This window comes from Mus caroli, unplaced genomic scaffold (genome assembly GCF_978045245.1).
Source record: "Mus caroli unplaced genomic scaffold, Mus_caroli_1 scaffold_18, whole genome shotgun sequence".
NCBI lineage: Eukaryota > Metazoa > Chordata > Mammalia > Rodentia > Muridae > Mus > Mus caroli.
This window is the reverse complement of record NW_028227273.1, coordinates 63306551-63326360: the sequence shown is the minus strand read 5'-3', so window position 1 is coordinate 63326360 and position 19810 is coordinate 63306551. Positions and strand designations below refer to the sequence as shown.

Below are 19810 nucleotides of genomic sequence, written 5' to 3'. Positions count from 1 at the left end.
AGTCTATGGCTTTCTGGTCACAGGTGTTTTTGTTTTTCTAAGATCCCAGTACTGAATGTGAATTTCCCAATGGATCAGGACATAAGTACACAGAAAACCAATTCTATCCATAACTCTACACTCCACTGGTGCATAGGCTGACACATCTCACCTAGCACTTCCCACATAAGCATGCAGGCTCCACAGCTGTCGAGGACTTTGAGCCCTATATTCACTAGAGGAGCTAGCCCACAGAGAGCAGACACTTGCAGCCCACACTTAGCTGTTTCTTCAAACTCTACAACCAAAGCATATAACCTCTTCAGCAACAGGGTCTATCACTCAGTTCTGGAATCCATCCAACAGTGGCAATAGCCTTTATTGTTTCAGGGGCTTTTCACGGCCTCTGTGGCCTCAACTCCTAAGGAAAGTTCCAGCTTTCACTTCCAGCACTGGGACTCCCACCTCTCAGAGCAGCAACTATTACTTTTGTGAGTTTGCCTTAGGTAGGGTTTTACTACTGTGAACAGACACCACGACTAAGGCAACTCTTATAAAGGACAACATTTAATTGGGGCTGGCTTACAGGTTCAGAGGTTCAGTCCATCATCATCAAGGATCCATGCAGGCAGGCATAAGGCTGGAGGAACTGAGAGTTCCATCTCTTGTCCTAAAGGCAGCTAGGAGAAGACTGGCTCCCACATGGCTAGGAAGAGGGTCTCCTAGCCCATCCCCTACAGCGACACACTTCCTCCAACAAGGCCACACCTACTTCAGCAATGCCATATTTAACTCCAACACCCACTCCTCTTAACAGTACCACTCTGTAGGCCAAGCATATTCAAAGCACCACAGTCACAGGCTATTGTGCTATTGCAGACTTTTCTTCTAAATCACCTCGATGAACATTGCTCACCCAACTAAATCTCCCAAGAATGCCACCACAACACCTGGCCTTTGTAACCTCTGTAAACTCATTTCCCATGCTTGCTTCTGCAGGGGCACTCTTTAGTGGATCTCCAAATCTGCAAAACACCCAGAAGACCCTGCTATGCTATCCACAGGTAACAAACCTTTATGCAGATGAGAGTCAGAATAATGACCCAAACTGGTGAGAGTGTGGAGATATCCATGGTGAGGAGCTTTCATATGTCATATGTTTCACTGTCATATGTTTCCAGTAAGTGTCATGTGATAAAAGAAAAAGTCCACATGAAATAGTAAACTCAAATACAGTAAGGCCCAACACAACATGAGAAGATTTTATCCATTAGCATCAACTGTCCCCTCCACAGACCCATGTTTGGTTCGGCAGCATGAATACAAAGCCCTAACTTAGTTTTCCACTCATTCTGAATCCTCCCACTTCCACACCTTCCCTCAGAGCTTACCCTGAGTTTCCCACCCCTGGTGAACTTGGTGGGGCTGGGTCACTTTGCTGAGCCCTGACCAGGGTCAAGAAGGAATGGGACTCCCCCATTCTCCCCTGTTGCACCTGCTGGTTCTCTGGGTGGACACTGTGGCTATAGCTAGCTGTGGCCTCTCCCTCCACCACACCGGGCTACTAGGGGTGGCTCCAGCATCTCTGCCTCCAGCATCCTCTTTTGCTGGTGAGAAAGGTAACCTGCTTAGTCTACAGAGGTACCTGCCCATTCCTGGGACAGGCTTGATCATCTACACCTGTGTCATGTGGCAAGAAACCACCTTTTACAAACCGGCACAGCTGAACTTCCCAAGATCTTGGTTGCTGGCCTTGGAAGACAGTCACACGCAGCACACCCATAGCCTCCTCTCACTTTCTATTCCATTACCAAGATTTACAGTCACATACTGTTACTCACCTTGCCCTCTCCCTGCTCATGCACACACTTCGGCCTGTGCACAGGCAAGGCCTGTTTTCAGTGGCTCTAACAAGTATGTCCACCAGAATATCAAGTACACCAACAGTCACAAAATGGAAAGCACCTTCTGGAGGAGGTTTGGATGCAGATGGAGAGATGCCTAGTAATGATGATGGCTGATAAACTGAGGGGCTAGTGAGCCAAATCAGGGGGTTAAAATAATACTATTACATGTCTTCTCATAACCAAAATTAGCATATTTAGAAAACCTGTAAGAATCTGTAGTTAAAACAAGAAAAACCCAACACCCTGGCATGCTAACCTATAGATAGAACGTTCATGTGTGGCTATCAGAAGCCTCCAGGATGCAGGAGAACAGAGAAATGAGTATATGCTTAAAACCAGGAAGGAGGAGAAAGCAGGAGGATTCAGTCATCCTCCATTATATAATGGATCTGAGGCCAGCCTGGGACACCTAAGATCCTGTCTCAGAAACAAACAAGAAAAGAAACTAAAGCTCGGACTTCTGGGAAAGACAGACTGGTGGCTGCCTCTGTGTGAGCTGGCAAAGGAGAGTCAGAGTAAAGAATTCTCCCAAAGACAGAACAGAGGCAGAGCTTTAGAGATCCATGCAGAAGTGAAAGGATTCTGGAAAAGATCGAAACCAAAGCTGATAAAAGAAGACATTGAGCTATACAACCTTTTCCAAAAGGGTGAGCCACAACACAGCTGGGTGGTCCTGTCCTCAGGACAAGCCCACAGCCCTCCTTCCACAAGCCTGGAACCCTACTCACTGGTGTTGGTGAGACAAGGGTTCCACTCACAAGTCAACTGCAAGGAGAAATTACATCCTCTCTCTTAGAGGGCAGAAGCTGGGCACTAACTTGAGAGAGGAGCGGAACTACCCAGGACACCCAAAATAGAGATCCCAGCTTACAGAGCCTCAATTTGCCTTGCCTTAGCCTCTGGTTGAGGACCCCAAAGAAGCAGTTGTAAAGAGTCAGAGAGCTGGAAACTCTAGCACAAGGAAGGAATTGCACAGGAAGAGACAGACCCACCGCCGATGGCCTGGAACGGATCTCAGTAAATGAGAATTACCCTGAAGTGTGACATCTTGAGCCGAAGGCTAAAGGATGGATCAAATTCTGTGGCCACCTATCATTTTGCTGCTGTGGCCTTGAGAATCTGAAGATCCCAAACCCATAGTGGCATCCCTTTAACAAGGTGACTGTTAATATCCAGGAGGCCTTGAAGCATGGTGGGGTTGCTGGGTTCCTACTGATCTTAGTACTCCCTTGCCTTCTTACTCCCAATGAACCTGGGAGACACCCTTCAGCTAAAGTAGCCAAACAAGGGACCAGTCCTTGGGAGTCTCAGAAAGCTCCTCAGAAAGCTCCTTAGCCTACAGGATGCAAGCTAGAGGTGGCCAGCAGAGGGCCCTGTTGTGCAAAGAAGGGAAGCAACCACTGTGAAGACAACACAGATACCCAACGCCTACAGAATACACAGAGCAGCGGAGGAAGGCAAGGACCAAGAGTCCAGATGTTCAGCTGACTCTGTAACATGTAACAGGCATGTAACAACTGACAGCCTCCACATTTTGAGGGCTCAGAAAGCAGCTTTTCTATCACCCATTTCCCTGTGGGATTTGTTTTTTTCTACATGTTTAGCAGGATGTTTACTGTATTGTAAATGATAAGCGTTTTTTAAGTTTTCTGTTATTCCCCTTTCCTAACGTGGTTTACTTTTTTCATTTTTAGACAATATCTGTCCTTTTCATTAGTTTCTGTGTTGCCCGAGTTTTTTCCCTTTCCCTTTTCTCCACATTTAGTAGTTTTTTGATTTGCTGTACTGGCTTTTTTTGTTGTTGTTGTAAGATTTATGTATTTATTTTATGTGTATGAGCACACTGTCCAATGTCTTCAGACACACCAGAAGAGGGCATCAGATCCCATTACAGATGGTTGTGAGCCACCATGTGGTTGCTGGGAATTGAACTCAGGACCTCTGGAAGAGCAACCAGTGCTCTTAACCACACAGCCATTTTAAAAAGTACTTTTACTCATTTATTTTTTTTTTATTGTTTCTCTTACATTTACCTAAATAAATCAACACAGTTACAGCACATAAAATTTTCAAAGTTTTCACAAACAAATATTGGAGAATGATCACTGTCTTAGTGTTTTACTGCTATGAAGAGACCCCATAGTCAGAGCAACTCTAACAAAGGAAAGCATTTAAGTGGGGGCTTGGTTACAGTTTCAGAGGGTTAATCCATTATCATCACGGTGGGGAGCACTGCAGCAGTCAGACAAGGAGAGACAGACAGGTACAGTCAGACAGACTGGACCTGGTGTGAGCTTTTGAAACCTCAAACCCCTCCCAACCAGCACACCTCCTCCAACAAGGCCACACTTCTAATTCTTCCCTGACAGCTCACCAACTAGGAACTAACCATGCATATATATGAGCCTCTGGTGGCCAACCTCATTCAAACCACCACATTCGGCCTCTTTATTAAAGGAAAACTAGATTTCCACATGTAGAAGAATGAAACTAGATACATCTTTCATCTGCCACAAAAGTCAATTTAAAATAAATCAAAAACCTTAATATAAGACCTAAAGCTGGTAAAGGACCACAGTGAGAGGTGAGCTAAGATTTTCCAAACCAGACTCCAGTAGCACAGCAATGGTCCCAGGTGACAACTGAGGTGACCTTAAATTAAAAGCTTCTGCACAGCAAATGACATAATCATCAGAATGAAGAGAAAAAAAGCCTTTGCCAAATACACATCAGACAAAAGATTAATATTCGGGATATAGAAAAAACTCCAAACTTTAAACACAAAAATCATCTGACCAACCAATAAATGGGCTAACAAACTAAACAGACAGGTCAATCTTTTTTGTTTGTTTGTTTGTTTGTTTGTTTTTCCAGACAGGGTTTCTCTGTGTAGCCCTGGCTGTCCTGGAACTCACTCTGTAGACCAGGCTGGCCTCGAACTCAGAAATCCGCCTGCCTCTGCCTCCCGAGTGCTGGGATTAAGGGCGTGCGCCACCACTGCCCGGCTGACAGGTCAGTCTTAAGAGAAAAAAATACTATCAATGACGACTTTTTTTTTTAAGTGCTCCTCATCTTTAGTCATCAGGGAAGTTAATACCTTGAGCATCTACCTTACCCCAGTCATCAAGAAAACAAATAACAGAAATTACAGATGAGAATCTGGAGTGGGAAGAAGGAAGCCATTCATCACTGCTGGTGTCAACTTGTAGAGCCACAATGAAAATCAATACGGCAGCTTCTCAACCACTAAAGCTAAGTAAAACAGCCATACAACTCAAGGTGTGCACTCAAAGTCTTCACATAGCAGAGACTTGCACATCCATGAACCCAGCTGTGCAGTTCACAGCAGACAGAAACAGGGCCAGTCTACATGTCCTCCAACAGGTGAAAATGTGGTACATACACACAATACAGCCCTCAAGAATGAAATCATGACATTTGCAGGAAAATGGATGCAACTGGAAATCCTTATGTTAAGCTAAATAAGCAAGACTCTTAAACACTGCATTTTTCTCTTATATGCATAATCTAAACTTAAAATTACATGTCATATATGTGTGTGCACTAACATATTTATACGTCATACAACTGGAAATGGAGTAGAGAGGACAGGAAGAGTTCTTAAGGGAGGTGGGAAATGGCACAGGGGAAAAGTACAACAGGAAGACAGAGGTGTGGTAACCTGGGAAAGCAGCAGCTAACTGGAGGAGGGAGGGGCACACTGAGAGCAGTGGAGAGGGAAGCAATGAGAATACGGATGCTGACAGATATATGAGACCCACCATAGAACCCTTTTTTTTATTTTTAAAGATTTATTTATTATTATACATAAGTACACTGTAGGTGTCTTCAGACACCAGAAGAGGGTGTCAGATCTCATTATGGGTAGTTGTAAGCCACCATGTGGTTGCTGGAATTTGAACTCAGGACCTTCAGGAAAACAGTCAGTGCTCTTAACCGCTGAGCCATCTCGCCAGCCCGATAGAACCCTTTCTTATCTTGAGTTTTCTTAAATAAACATCGAAGCATGCTGCATGTAAATACATGGGCTATGTCTTTAAAGATAGATAAGGTCTTTTTTTTTTTTTTTACTTTAGTGATATGGCTGGAACCTATGTCTTGAAATAATAAGTCGGGCAATGGTGGCGCATGCCTTTAATCCCAGCACTTGGGAGGCAGAGGCAGGCGGATTTCTGAGTTCAAGGCCAGCCTGGTCTACAGATTGAGTTCAAAGACAGCCAGGGCTACACAGAGAAACCCTGTCTTGAAAAACCAAAAAACCAGAAAAACAAAAACAAAAACAAAAACAAAGAAAAATAAGCAAGTGTTCTACCACTAAGCTATGTCCACAGCCCTGTGAAATTTAATTTTTGTCTCTTATCATCTCTTTTCTTTGTTTAGTTAGAAATGGGACATGAGATGCACTTGGATGTCAGAAGACATCTTTAGGGGGTCAATTCTCTTCCACCATGTGAGTATCAGGATTAAATTCAGGTTGTGAAGCTTGGCAGCAAGCACCTCTACCTGCTGAGACACATTGCCAGCCACACTCTCCCCTGACAGAATGGATGCTCCATAGAACAGCTCTTAGTCTGTTTTGTTCACGTCTATGACTCCAAACACCGCTGTGCCTGGTATTAAAGAGGCACTTGATACGTTTCTGTTGAATGACTCGATGAGCCAGTGACAACACAGGCTATTTACAAGAAGTAGAGACTGTAGGATGGGGTAAGGAGTATACACTTAATCTCAACTTGTATACCCTTTGGATCTTGAACAAAATTCTCATAGTACCTGCTGTAAAAGTGATCTTAAAATAGTTCATGAGAGCTGGGAGGTGGTGACGCACGCCTTTAATCCCAGCACTGGGAGAACAGAGGCAGGCGGATCTCTGAGTTCGAGGCCAGCCTGGTCTGCAGAGGGAATTCTAGGACAGTTATATCTACACAGAAAAACCCTGTCTCAAAACAAGTAATAATAATAATAATAACAATAATGGTGCAGATGAGATATTGCCAAGGGATTTATTTCTCCACCACACTGCCTTTCACCTCGAACATGTCAGCGAGGTACAGAAGACTGCAGCATCAGTCTCACTGGGCTTCAGGAGTGCAGTTCACACTGTTGGTACCAGGCTCAGAACATAAGTATTTCCATGGGAAACAGTTTGCTACCACCTACTAAGACTCAAGATTCAAATACCACGTGCTTCAGCAAGTTCTAATGTACACACCCTACAATAAAGTGTTTGTGGGACATGTTCAAGATCACTTGTTATCTACCAGCAAAGACAAAGAACCACGTGGAAAGGTCAGAGGACAGTGACAATTCTTTATATACAGAGATTTGTGGAACCATGTTAATGATTTGCACAGACCAAAAAAAAAAAAAAAAAAAAAAGACAATAAGATGAGCAAAGGTGTTAAAGAGTGGAGCCCAACACGAAGTGCAACCAAAATACCAAACTGCCTTTCAAATGGACAACACAAGGAAGGAAGGGGTGAGAGGAGAGTTAACCCCAGAACCTTTGAACACGGTGTCTGGACCACAACCCTCAAGCTAACGCTGACAAAGAATGCTGCCCTCTAGAAGATGAGTTTCTTTTCACAGAGGTACAAGTCAGCAATCTCAAACCTACTTCCTCAATACATTTAGCAGTGGGCAAATGGATGAGACGCTGTCAGTGATGGAACAGGGGACCAACACTTTGGAAAAGGAGGAAGGAGTCACATCTATGAAGAACAAATTGCTACAATAAACCCAGTAGTATATATAGGGTTGGACCCAAAGGTATACAGTCCCTCCCTCCGTGTCTGTCTGTCTGTCTGTTTCCCCCCCCTCTCTCACACACACACACACACACACACACATACACACACGAGCACACACGCACGCACACACAGCAACCTAGTAGCTATTTGTTAAGAGAGCCTAAAAGCAATGTCATCCGGTAGTTATGGCCATACCTAGCACCCTGATATTGTTTCTGGATGTGCTAGGGTCCTTTTGAGAAAATTTTGATTCCAAGGCAAGAGTAAGGAAAATATGAGACAGACCTGGCCTATCTTGAACCAGAAAATAAAGAGGACATCTGAGAATCATGGGAACAAGCCAGAAAGGCACAGCACTAACTTGAAAAGATTCCCATCAGCCAAATCTGGGATAATTTTAAATGATGACTCATTTTTTAAAAATCTACAAATCCAGCCACAGACGCACAGAGTAGTAACTCACAAATTAGATACTGGGTAAAACAATTAAAATTATAAAAAGAACGATGACACAGTAAACCCTAATTTGGCAACAACCTCATCAACAACTGACTCAGGAAAGGTTATGAAGGATGCTAAGTGAGCAGTGCTAGGCGGTGGTGGTGCACACCTTTAATCCCAGCACTGTAAAGGCAGAGGCAGGTGGAGTTCTGAGTTTGAGGCCAGCCTGGTCTACAGAGTAAGTTCCAGGACAGCCAGAGCTACACAGAAAGAAAAAAAAAAAAAAAAAAAAAAAAAAAAACCCTGTCTCAAAAAACAAAACAAAACAAAGTTTGAGCAGCAACAGGCACAGTCTCAATGCCTCTCCACAGAACACACTGGTTCCATGGGAAGAACAGCACAGCCTCACTGCAAAGAGCCAGCAGGCCCATCTGAGCTGAGGGACAGAAGTCAGCATGCCCAAGAGGACAAAGAACAGGTCACAGGGAAACACTGAAGAAAGAACACTGTGGTGCTCCTGCCAACAAGTCTAACAGACAAACCTAGAAGACACTGCTCCAGGGCAAACTATATTTATTTACACGTGGAAAAATGCCACCGTGAGCCCCTGTTTTGCACAATTAAAATATGCTAATTAAAAACAATAAGAACCCTGGAGGTGCTATGAAGGCATGGACTGAGAAACTGGCCCAGACTAACAGTCCAAAAGAAATCAACTGAGTATGTTTTGTTTTTTTAAGTGGTATCCACGGATGAGCCAAGTAGATTTCTGAAGACATACAGGTAAGGCAAGCCTGCAGAGAGGCAGAGGGAGCACTTTTTTTTTTTTTTCCAGGAAATTTATAAGGTCAAGTCAACGACATTACCTAGAATATTCTAGTTTACTTCTTCATTACTGTGATAAAACTCTGACTAAAAGCAATGTAGTAGAGGGAAGGATTTACTTCATCTTACACTTAACAGTCTATCATCAAGGAAGCCATGACAGGAAGAAATGGCACTGCCCATGGTGGGCTGGATCCTCATGCAAGAATTAGCCCAAGAGACATGCCCACAAGTCAATCCAATTGAGACAGTTGTTCTAGTGAGGCTTGCACTTCTCACATGTGTCAAGTTGACAGCAAAACTAACTGGGGCAAAACATACAGCTGTATTAAAGATTAAAAGTTTTAAGTGTACCAGGTGGTGGTGGTGCACGCCTTTAATCACAGCAGTTAGGAGGCAGAGGCGGGCAGAGTGAATTTACAGAAACATAGCTATATACATTTGACATTTTCCTGGGCAACAAGACCCTGTCATTCTTGCTTCTTGTCCTCCCATGAAAAGAATGCCTAAATGAAAGTGTTCTAGACGCATTAGCCCTAACACTAATGTGACAGATAGAAAACTTCAAGGAATCCACAAACCTTCCAGTTACAGAAATTCATTTAATAATTTTATAATGCTTCAGTAATCATTTCTCTCATACTGTGAACACACCAGTCAGAATAATGACTGCATGTGTCTAACAGAGACAATTTCAGCTGATGAAATGGCTTCCTCTGGAGAAATGTCCTATGATTGAATAAAATGTGTCCACTTTATAAAGCTATCCACAAACTCTTTGATTCCTCCTTCCAAAATAGGTGGAACCTAACTGCCGTCTTAAGCAGGGGCTAGACTCAGTGATTCAGTTGTAACTGAAAGAAAACAGGGCGAGCAGACGTGTGGCTTCTTCCTCAGTCTTTCATCAGTGGCTCTGGATGAAGCCAAGAGACCCTAACAGACCCTCAAGCAACCCTCCATGCGTGTAAGGCCTCATCCCAACAGTCATCTCCCAGCCTATCTGAGCCTTTGGACAAAGGCCACAGCACTTCAAAAGTCAAACTGGAACTCACCAGGCTCTCTGTGCTACAATACCCAGCTAGGCTATTTTTGAGTTCCTGACCCACAGTAGCTGAGAAAAAAAGTGTGCTGTCTGAAACAACTAAATTTGCTTTATCAGACTGCATTAGATACTGGTATAGTATTTAGTAACTAGTGCATTTGCAAAATATAATTTCTATACAAATATTTATTGTGAAGTTAGATGACTTTTACAAAAATAATTACAGTCTGCATTTCCAGGAATGTAGAAAATAGGATGAAGGAGAGTGACTCAGTCAAAATGCCAGGAATGAACCAAATCAAAATAACTGAATTATACCATAATTAGAATGAATTTGTTTGGTGAAAAGACTTAAAAATAAACATTTCAATGGAAGGAATAAAGGATGGAGACAGCAGAAAGATTAGCTACTTAATCTCAAGTACTTCATTGCTTTAGACAAGACTTCATGGATATCTTGGTCACTGTTCTCTTGCTGTGAAGAGACAACTTATAAAAGAAAGAGTTTCCTGGGGTGACAGTCTCAGAAGGTGAGTCCACGACCATTCAGGCAGGGAGCATGGTAGAAGGCAGGCAGGCACTAGAGCCGCAGCTGAATCTCACGTCCACATGTAGGACACAGGCAGAGTACTGGATGGTACTGGTGTGGACTTAGAAGCCCCAGTGGCACACTTCCTTCAACAAAGACACACTCCCTAACAGTTCCACCAACTGAGGACCAAGCCTTTAAACTATGAGCCTATGGGGACCATCCACATTCAAACGACCACAAAGAAAATGTTTTAAGTTCTGAATTTACTTGCTATTGATGAACTTGAAAATGCTATTGATGAATTCAAAATGCTATCGATGAGCTTGAAAAATTATAGTTCTTTCTCAAGAACATGTACCTGAATATAAAGAAAACCAAACACTTATGTAAAATATATTACTCAAAAACTAGCACTGCGGGGCAGCGTTGGCACATGCCTTTAATCCCAGCACCTGGAAGGCAGAGGCAGGTGGATTTCTGAGTTTGAGGCCAGCCTGGTCTACAGAGTGAGTTCCAGGATAGCCAGGGCTACACAGAGAAACCCTGTCTCAAAAAAAACAAAACAAACAAAAACAACAACAACAAAACTAGCACTTGCTCATAGGATAGTCAGCATGTGACCTTTGACTGTCAGTCTCCTTTCCTCTCTAACCTTAAATATATTATCAAATTATCTTCAAGTGTTTTCTAAGATTCTGACCTGTTCTAGCAATTTTTGCATAATCTGCAGAAGTGCCTGTATGTGTATATGCATTCATATGCTCGCATGTGCATGTGCGTGTGACCATCAGGATCATTCCCATGTTAGGACCCCATGTTGAAACCAGGAGTTGAAATTAACTAGAAAAAGAGTTGGAATTAAGAGTCCCAGCCTAGGGCTGAAGTGCAATGCCATCCCTCACCGGCTACAGACTACAGACAAATTGCTCCCCATCCTGGAACTCACCTGACTCATTAGTACAAATGGGATAGTTGTCAGGTTTTCAAGATCATTAGAGTTAAAGAACACACAGAAAGGGCCTCACACAACACTGCCACTCACTACATGGCTCCTCATTGTTAATGACCCTTATACTAGTCAGCTTTCTATCACTGACAAACGCCTGAGAAGTTGAAAGGAGGAAAGATTGGTTTAAGCTCACAGAAGTCTCCATCCACCAGCAGCTGGCCAGCTGCTTTTCTAACCTGTGCTGAAGTAGTGCATCACTGCAGAAGGCAGTGGCTAGGAAGCAGAGAGGCTAACCGGATCGGAACGGGATCCCAAATATCTCCTATAATGTCCCAATGGCCTAATTCCTTCTAGTAGTTCCAACTCCTAAAAGTGCTTCCATCTTCCAGGAATACCATTATCATTAACAGGACCTTGGACAACATTTAAGGGTACAACTCTAACTAGCCCTGTCCTTACATGGGTGCTACATCTTGGATTTGAAATATCCTCCCAAGGTCCACGCATTAAGGCTTGGTGCCTGGTCTGTGATTAGCAGGAGATAGGAGTGCTACCTTCAGGAGGTGGAGCCTAGTGGGAGGTTTATGTCATTGGGACCATGCCCTCAAAGGTGACTGTGGGACCTTTGGACTCTATAGCCATGCTGTGCTTCTCCAACACAAATATACATCACAGGCCTAAAAGTAATATGTTTGCCAATCATGGACATAAAGCTCCAAAACTATAAGCCAAAATAAACCTTTTCTCTCACTAAGTTTGATTGTCTCAAATACTTACTAGACTAAAGTAAAGCTGACTAACATACTAAGTAGACCTCCAAATCATGAACTACAAGGACAAAGAACACTGGAATATTTCTGTGTTTCATATTCAGATGCAAAAGGCAGCCCAGGTTAATATGACCAGATTTACAGCTTTTTTTTTTTTTAATTTTGACAGGGTCTCACATATCCCAAGTTGATTTCACATTCACTATGTAGCTGAAAATGACCATGAACTTCTGAGCCTCCTACCTTCACCTTTCAAGTGCTAGGACTACAGGTGTGGGCAGTCTGTGTGGCCATCATGCCCAGTTTATTTAGTATCTGAGATCAAACTCAGGGTTTGATCTCTAGGCAAGCATCAGACCCTACTATCAACAGATTCGATCTGAAATGTCCTGCAAAGGCCTCTACCAACTAAGTTACAACTCCAGTCCCAGACTTGTTATAATTCTGAAAGATTACAAAGGCTTATGAATTGAAATCAAAACTGCACACTTACCCACTCAACAAGCACAATTACCTAGCCTGCAATCAATATTTATACAGCCTTAACGTATTCCTGTGCAGCCTATTTTCTCTTTCTAATTGCGCTCTCTCCTCCACCAAATTACAAATTGGATTGCAAAGAAAAAAAGCTAAACATGTCTGTACTCTTCAATGGCCCTTGCATGCAAAAAGCTGATAAATTTAACTTCAAGTTCTCAATACACTCTTCTTATCAGTATAATCTGAACATTTAGACATCAGGCGTCCTCCCCATCTTGACAACATACATGTGCACACATTCATCCTGCCAACTTATAACCAGTCTTAGGTGCCCAGAACAAAGCTCAATGAACAATAATCCTGCCTAACACTTCTAATATCTTTTTTTTTTCTTTAAGACAGGGTCTTTCTGTAGCCCTGGCTGTTCTGGAACTATCTCCGTAGACCAGGCAGGCCTCAAACTCACAGAGATCTACCTGCCTCTGCCTCCCAACTGCTGGGATTAGAGTTCACCACTATTGCCCAGCAAACATTTAATATCTTGACAAAGAAAAGAAACAACTCCTTTCAACTTCCTACTAGAAAAAAAAAAAAACACTAATATCTATGTTATATGTTAGAAATCCTCGGTAGAGGTGACACAGAGGACCTAATGTCTATCCTCAAACAGCCCTGAGCCCATTACATCTAGGGCTTCTATGGTTAAACTTTCTGTTTCTATCCTGTGGCTTTGCGCACTTTACCAAACTTTCTGTAAACTCTCTAGAAACAAGAAGCATATTATTTGCTTCCCTAGAGCATGAACCCACACTGGAATCCTGACACACACTGTTCACACTGACTCTGTGTCTTTTCTCCGGTATTACACTGACTAAAACCAGCTTGGGGAGGAAAGGGTTATTTCGGTTTACAGCTCACAGGCCATCTCTGAGGGAAGTCAGGGCAGGAGCTCAAGCAGCCACGGAAGCAGAGGCCATGAGGGAACCTGCATACTGGCTTACTCCATAGCTTCTCTCAGTTTCTCATACTACCCAGAAGCCCCGCCCATGACAGCAACAAGCACAGTAGGCTGGGCCCTCTATGTGAATCATTAATCAAAGCAATGTCCAGACATGGCCACGGGCCAACCTGATGAAGGCAATTCCTTAATTACTTCCCAAGTGACTCCAGTTTGTGTCAAGTTCACACAAACACACACAAACAACCACCACAGCAGATTTTACAACCCAAACTGTCATTTTCTTTCTAAAATTAAAAAAAAAGGAATAAGGACCAAGTATGTAACAGAAAGCCAAATGCAAAAAAAATCTGCAGTTATTTTATGTGTGTCAGATTAGAAATAGTATCCTCATCTCAATGTAGGAGCACAGATGAAATCAGTGTGAAGGCCATGCACTCTCCCACAGTGACCAGCAGCTTAAAATACTTATCCATTCACTGTCACATACCCAGCTTTCAGTAGAGTCTGGAGAAGACAACACTAGATGCAAGTCTACGGAACTAAGCGGGTGATGAACCTACAGTATGAAAACTTCCATTCTTGACTCTCTCTGGACCCCTCCAAACACTTCACATCGTTGTTCCGGTCCATGCTCACTCCTCCTCTACACACACAGCTTTCCTCAGTTGTTTTCAATGTTGGTCCCAGCACAGGCTCACATGGACACTTGTTCAAGCTGCAAAACATGAAGCCCCATCTGCATGTACTGGATGGGAAACTTACAGGGAAAGGGCCTGGCTTTCTGTGCTTTACCAAGGCCTCCATGCTCTGCAGCTGCTTGCTCAAGTGTGGAAACCAGCTGGAAGGGACTGGAGACCTAATCCTCAGCGTGACTATGCTGAGATGGAGCGTTAGTGACATAATAAAAGCAGGAGGCCTCTGCTGCTACTGCAGGGCTGGGGCTCCCACACAAGGAGAAAGGGATAGACAGACGCCACCCCTTACCACAGGCCAGCATCTGACCTTGGACATCTCAACTTCTAGAACTCAGAGGAAACAAATTTCTGTTGTTTATTAACTCTTTAGTTTCTAGTATTTTTTCAGGGAAACAGAAAGCAGATTGAGAGCTGGGCTGAGTCAAACGATGATTCACTCACCTGCTTTCCCAAGTCCCACTTTGTCCTAACTCCCAGCCTCTGATTTTATGTAGTCAGACCATCTACTTCTATGTATGTCTATTGCTATTACTGTTCAACGCTTGTCTGCTATCACATTCTGCTATCACCAAGTACACAGTGCATTACTCCATCTTCACAAGAGTGCTTTAATTCCAACAAAAAGCCAAGGATAAAAGACTAATTTGAGACAAGGGCACTTGGCCAATAAATGGCACAGCAGTACCACAAGGACTTGTATCCTCTTACCTCCAAGGGTCCCGCAGTTAGTGATTTACACTAGACTGTTCCTGGTCTTCTCGCCAAATCTATAGAATTCCGACCTACTTACCTAGAAACCTGTCTACTGAAACTCCGCATATGCTCCATAAAACTGCCAGCACTCAGCCTCTGTGCACTGTAGCCCACTCTCCTCTATGTGCTAATCGCTGGCATCATAATCACTCACCTACTCAGGGTAGGTCATCATCTTTAACGTATCCCCCTTCCCTCTACATACTTACAGTTGTAAACTTTTAGCAACTACAATGTTTCTGGCCTCTATCCATCCCACTTTCCTCTCTGAGACACCAGCAAGTCCCTGTCTCCTGACTCTACAGCGACCTATGTGGGACTACTGGTTGCTTCCTGATGATGTGCTCAGCCTACTTTCCTTGGTTTTCCATTGCCAAGTAAATGAACAATGGATCTAGACATTTTAGAATGCAGTGGGCAAGATGTGGTGGCACCCCCTTTATTCCCAGTGCTCTAGGCAGAGGCAGTCAGTTCAAGGCCAGCCTGGTCTACATAGTGAGTCCCAGGACAACTAGGGCTATAGAGACCCTGTCTCAAAATAAAATAAATAAATAAATAAATAAATAGAAGAATAGAACGGAAGACCCCTAGATCCGGTCATAATTTGGCTCTCTAATATATCTATCCCATCTCTACTGCCACACATTAAGCTGGTAAGAAACAGCTCAGGACATTTCCAAAAGAACCATTCAATTTTAATGTTCAGCAAAGACTGTCTACCTAGAAAGTTGCCTTGCTCTTTACATACAGCAGAAACCTACTTAATCTGTGGGAATAAGGTCTATCCTCTTCTCTTCTAATCATTTGCCATCAATGTTTTTCAAGTGTGATCAATTCCTCTAGTAATTTATTAATTCTTAAAGTAATTAACTTATCAAAACATATGACAGCTGGTGGTTTCCCATCTCTGATGGACACTTACATGTCAAAGGTATTACAGCACCCATTCGTCTATGTCCTCCTGATGGAATGAGTATCTAGTCACAGCTAACACCTCATAAATATTTGCTGAGATGTTAAATAATGTAGCACTTGCCAAGTAACTCTACACATCTCAGCAATTCAACCTCTAGCTTGCAAACCATTCCACAGAATTTTGTCTTTTGGGGTGGGGGTAGAGACAAGGGTGAGACAGAATCTCACGTGGCCCTGGCTAGCTTCAATTTACTGCTGCAGAAAATGATGCTGAGTCTCTGAGCGTCTGGCTTTTCCCTTCCAAGAGCTGAGATTACAAGAATGTGTCACTACAAAGAGCTCAAGAATTTTCTAATAACGAAGAACGTTATAGATGAGTTAATATTCTCCAGCAGAGTCTAATTACTGTCAGATCCTTTTGTCAGTGTCTGTTTGTACCTTTCTTCAGATAGACTCCCTTTCTAGCTAACATATTTGTACCTTTGTCACAGGGTCGGAAGTTATTGTTTGGCGGGGCATTGTGAGAGATAATCATGATGGAAACTGTATCACTGAATATCGTCAGATGACGATGTTGGTTACAGCACTTCTGTCAATGTTCAAAACAGCAAGCCCATTAGGCAGATTTTAGTGGCTGAAGGCATGCAATACTGACAGCCCATGCACAGGAATGAAACATTTATTCCAATTACTAAATGAAATCAAAGGATACAGAAATTTTATCCTAGCTCAGCCAGATATTCTTTAAGTAAAAATAACATTTATTTTTAGGCAGGGCTTGATAGCTAACACCTGTAATTCCAGTACTCAAGAAGCAGAGTAAGGAGAATACTCTACAGAATAAATTCTAGGCCAACCAAGGATATATGTAAAACCCTATCTTGAGAATCAAATAGATTGGCCGGGCGTGGTGGCGCACGCCTTTAATCCCAGCACTTGGGAGGCAGAAACAGGCAGATTTCTGAGTTCCAGGACAGCCAGAAAAATCATGACATAGAGAAACCCTGTCTCAAAAAAAAACAAAAAGAAGAAGAAGCAGAAGGGAGAAGAGGAGGGGGAGGAAGAGGAGAAACATGTTTTAAAAGAGTAACACTTGTAACTTATTCTTATCTAAGATTTTATTTTGATCCCACCCTACAGACATACTCTGTTCCAGTTGATTTGCTGTTGCCGTGATAAAACCCTGATCAAAACCAACTTAGGAGAGGGGTTATTTTGATTACAGGCTAACTGTCCATCATCAAGAAAAGCAAAGGCAGGAACCTGGAGGCAGGAGCCAGATGCTGTTTCCTGGCTTGCCCATCTCCTACAACCCAGGACAGCCTGCCAAGGCCTAGCCAGATCTGCAGGGCGTGGGTGGGACCTCCTGTATCAATTGTCAATTAAGAAAATGCCCCCACACCACACACCCATCCTGTGCAGGCCAACCTGATGGAAGCACTTCCTTAGCAGACGGTCCTTCTCCCCAGTGATTCTAGTTTTTTGTCAAGTTGTCAAAAACTAACCAGGACGGAGTCTGTCTGTAACACTTTTACAGCCACCCTGTAAAGCCTCTCTCCCCACTATTTCTGTACAAGGAACCTTTCTCTGCTCCAGTCACACAAGCCTCCTCGAAATATCCTTCCGCCATCCAATGACCAAATTAGCACTAACTTTTCACCACAGGATTTATCTCTTTCCTAAGTCCAATTTTACTCTCCGTTTAAAGGCCAGCCCTGTATCTGACCTCCTCCTGTGTAAACTTCTCCTATACTATAGCCCCACCTAATACTACTACCTCACTTCCTTCTGGGATTCTTTGACATATACATGATTTCTTTTTCTGACTAGACAGCTCATTCTTAAAAGAAAACAGGCTGGTCAGGGACCTCACTTGTGACCCCACAACCCTCTCACTAAGGCACAACTCGGGAAAGAGGGAGGCAGTTGCATTAACTATGTGAAGGATAAAACTAAATGTTCCTCTTGTATTGATAAACCATGTCCACAGGGTATGAGGCCGCATCAACCGCATAGCTATCTACCAGGGAGTGGGCAGTTTTCTAGGAGGCACAAGCAAAAGGGAAAATTGGTAACTCAGTCACAAAAGCTCGTAATAGAACAGTGGCTCCTGAGTGGCTTTTCAAAGCAAGCTTTACTGATTCCAAGACGTGAGAACTTCAGAGACCATACCTTACAGAGACTCCGTTATAAAACTGAAAATCCTGATTTTAGATTCTGGGTGGAAACTCTAAAGTTATGTCCCTCAGTTTTTAGGCATGATCAAATGTCAGTGCTCCCTATCTTTGTCACTCTCACTTGGCACTGCCTTTAACCCATAACGGGAAAGAGTATTTCTTCCATTTGTCTCCATTATTCCTCCTTAATAAACCACCATATACAACGGACCCAACAGAATCCTGTATACTGGCTGATGGCCAGTTGCATCATTTAACACCAGTCTCACCATGCCAGCCCACGCGTGAAACACAATCTACATTTCCACCAGATAAATAACAGACCGCACTGCTTCTGGGAAGAACACACACAAAAGGCAGGGCTGCCCTACCCGCAAGACCCTTGCAATGGCCAAAGCACAGCGCGGTTCTGGGAAACAGATACAAGGGCAGATTTGAGTCTATGAGGAAGTAGCAATACAGAATGGATATGGTCCCTTGGCTTCAAAAATGTGGACCAACACAGGATGATATAATAATAATAATGGTCAGAGGAGCACGTGGGCATGCACGTGAGGCTGGAAGGTCCAGGCAACAGGTTAGCCAACCAGCATCTTCACTGACAAGTCGCCTTCCCCGGATCGTGGGTGTGCCCGACGCTCACGCAGGCACAGATTCTAACGATCTCCCTAACAACCCGCTCCTACTCCAGACCCGCCAGGGTAGAGCCGACGGATCTCTTCGCGGTTTACCCCAAAACTTTGCGAACCCCGAGGGTCCCCATTTCCGCGTTTGTCAGGTTTGCACAGTCGGCGTCTCAGTGTGGACGCGCGGCTGCTGAGAAACGCGGGCTTCTCCCGCTTCAAATTCCTCAGGGTAAAGGAAACCGGCAGCGTCGCACTGGAGTCCGGTCATTTATCTCTCGGCACCCCTCTCTCCAGTGCCCCCCTCTCAACCCCCACCCCCACCCCAGAGCTCCAGGCCCGGGAACTGACCCTCGTCAGCCCCCGTCCCCGCCCCCGGAACCAGCGGCCGAGGGGCGTGGAGCGGCCCGCGCGGGTCCGGCGGGGAGGGGGAGCGCGTCCCCGCGCCCCGGGCCCGCGCAGCAGGTGCGGCCAGGCCCCACCTCCCACGAGCGGTCCGGGCGACTCACCCCGACGATGTTCCTCAGCGACCTAGACGCCGCCACACAGGTCTCTTCCGCCAGCAGCGACCCCGCCTCGTGGCCACCGCCCCCTCGACCGCCGCCGTCGCCGCCTTCCTCGCCGCCGCCGTCGCGGCGCGCGCCCGCTTTCACGCACACCGCCGTGGCCGCGCACGCGCTCTGCGCGCTGGCGTCACTTAGCAACGGCTCAACCGTGGGCCGGTAGAACCCAGGACACCAGGGCCCCAGGTCGCCTCAGGCGGGGGTCTTGCGGCGTGTTTCCCCAGGTCGGAGCCACTGCCCCTCCACTACTGGGCCCTGAGGGTGTGGCCGCCCTGCCGACACCTGGCTCAGGGTGAGGCACGTCATCACACGTCACCGAATAGCGTCATCGGTCGCGTCACTGCGTAAGGGGACGAGCCGGAGCGCCGGTTGGAGAAAGCCTCGTCCTTCTGCACTTAGTCGCTTGCCTGATGGACAGTCAGCTACG

General features: G+C 44.6%; 1 protein-coding gene across 3 annotated transcripts in view; it reads right to left on the bottom strand.

Annotated features, from left to right (window-relative positions):
* Btbd9 (BTB domain containing 9) overlaps positions 1-19523 on the bottom strand; it is a 351932-nt gene extending 332409 nt beyond the window's left edge. The window contains exon 1 of one of the 3 annotated variants that reach the window (XM_021186356.3): positions 19330-19523. The gene's annotated coding sequence lies outside the window, so the exon portion shown is untranslated. Of the gene's footprint in view, positions 1-15142; positions 15162-19329 lie in introns of those variants that run through there. The other 2 variants (XM_021186361.3, XM_021186357.3) reach the window with 2 other exon arrangements.
* Between the last annotated feature and the right edge of the window lie 287 nt (positions 19524-19810).